The sequence below is a fragment of the Lactuca virosa genome, chromosome 4 (assembly GCF_052849685.1).
Source record: "Lactuca virosa cultivar CGN04683 chromosome 4, Lactuca_virosa_CGN04683_v6, whole genome shotgun sequence".
NCBI classification, from domain to species: Eukaryota; Viridiplantae; Streptophyta; class Magnoliopsida; order Asterales; family Asteraceae; genus Lactuca; species Lactuca virosa.
This window is the reverse complement of record NC_136429.1, coordinates 269,212,023-269,213,766: the sequence shown is the minus strand read 5'-3', so window position 1 is coordinate 269,213,766 and position 1,744 is coordinate 269,212,023. Positions and strand designations below refer to the sequence as shown.

General features: G+C 33.1%; 1 non-coding gene across 1 annotated transcript; it reads left to right on the top strand.

Moving 5' to 3' along the window:
• The first annotated feature begins 248 nt into the window (after positions 1–248).
• On the top strand, positions 249–321 carry TRNAK-UUU (transfer RNA lysine (anticodon UUU)). Its single transcript has one exon. It is a non-coding gene; the product is annotated as a tRNA-Lys (tRNA).
• The last annotated feature ends 1,423 nt before the right edge of the window (positions 322–1,744 follow it).

Genomic DNA, 1,744 nt, shown 5'->3' with positions numbered 1-1,744 from the left:
GGGTGACAGTAAAGGCGGATCAGGTATGCTGCGGCGAAGAATGTGATGGTGGTGGCGATCGGCGATGTATAAGGTGATGATGGTGGAGCAGCTTCTGTTTCTACTGAGAAAGAAAGGGAAGCAAAAAAAACTGTTAACAAATGGATGGAGGCGCAAGATAGAGGCGCAACATAGTAAAACCTATATATGAACATTAACGATCGGAAGATGATCGTATATATTAATAATAATTTGCCTAAGGAACAATTGCCGTTCTAGCTCAGTTGGTAGAGTGCGTGGCTTTTAACCACGTGGTTGTGGGTTCGAGTCCCATGGATGGCGATATAAATTCCTATTCGTTTAGTTAAACGAACGAACATGAACAATGATCTTGTTTGTTGTTCATGAACGTTCGTTTATGTTCGTTCATATAAGTTCATTTTATGTTCATATATGTTTAATCGTGTTTGATTACATTACTATATTATATGTTCAATTATGTTTTTTTTTTATCTTTGTTCGTTTGTGTTCATTCGTTTATGTTCGCTTAACTTGTTCACGAACATACACAAACAAACATGAACAAGAAAACTCGTTCGTTTATCCGTTCGTGTTCGTTCATTTGTTTAGCTAACTTAAACCGAACATGAACAAACCCTCGTTCGTGTTCGTCCGGTTCGTTTACAACCCTATATATGTTTGATTTTTCATTTTATATTATATGGATTTCTTTATAACTTTTTTGAAATATCAGAAGTTTTTCTTTTCTCAATTATAAGGTAAAATTATAACTTTTAAATTAAATTTATCTAAAAATTATAATGTACAGAAGTCCAAAATTTCATTCACTATATCGCCTAATGTATTTCTTTTTAACTTTTCTGAAATATCACAAGTTTTTCTTTTCTCAATTATAAGGTAAAAACTGAAATTATATCTTTTAAATTAAATTCATCTAAAAATTATAATGTATAGAAGTCCAAAATTTGATATCCCGCCTCGTTTTCGCCCTCTATTTTATGTGTTTTAAACTTTTAATAATGGTTTTTTGGGCTAAAATGGAAATATTTTTTGGGCGTTGAAAATGTTGTTTCATGGGCTAAACAGAAGTTTGTTTTGGGGCTATAAAGAGTTGGTTTTGCTTAGATTTGTCATCTTGATTTTTTCAAGGAAAATGACGCAACGGCCCTACTATATATTTCGACTTTACTCTTTCAGTCCTTAAAGTTTTTTTAGTACGTTTTAAGGGAACAAATTGTTTTTTGTCGGGTCGACTTAGTCACTTCAGACAAAATGAAGGGGTAACCGGGTTACCCCTTTGCCACATATACATTGACCCATTTTCCCTTACCATTGACTTAAAAAAGTCAAAAAATTCATCCTCCTCCTTTTCTCTCTCAATCCGATTTAGGAATTAAAAATATATGGAAGAAGAAAAATTTTGATCTCAAACACCGAGTAAAGGAAGGGTTAGTATCAGTTTCCCTTTTAGATCGAATGATACATGCCCCGATTGAGATAGTATCTGAAGACCTGATTGTAGAAGATGCCTCAAATTTTGATTTTTCGTTACTTTAGAATCCTTTTACTGCTTTGGGTTTTACTTACTTCGTCAATTTAAATCATAGTTGTCAATGAAGACTACAAGACGCAACTTTTAAAGTCAACTAGGACATGTTTATGGGGTTTTTTGCAGAGATATATTGATCGAGTACTAAAAAAAAGTGACCAAATTAGGGTGTTCATTATTCGAGTTGATTTCTAA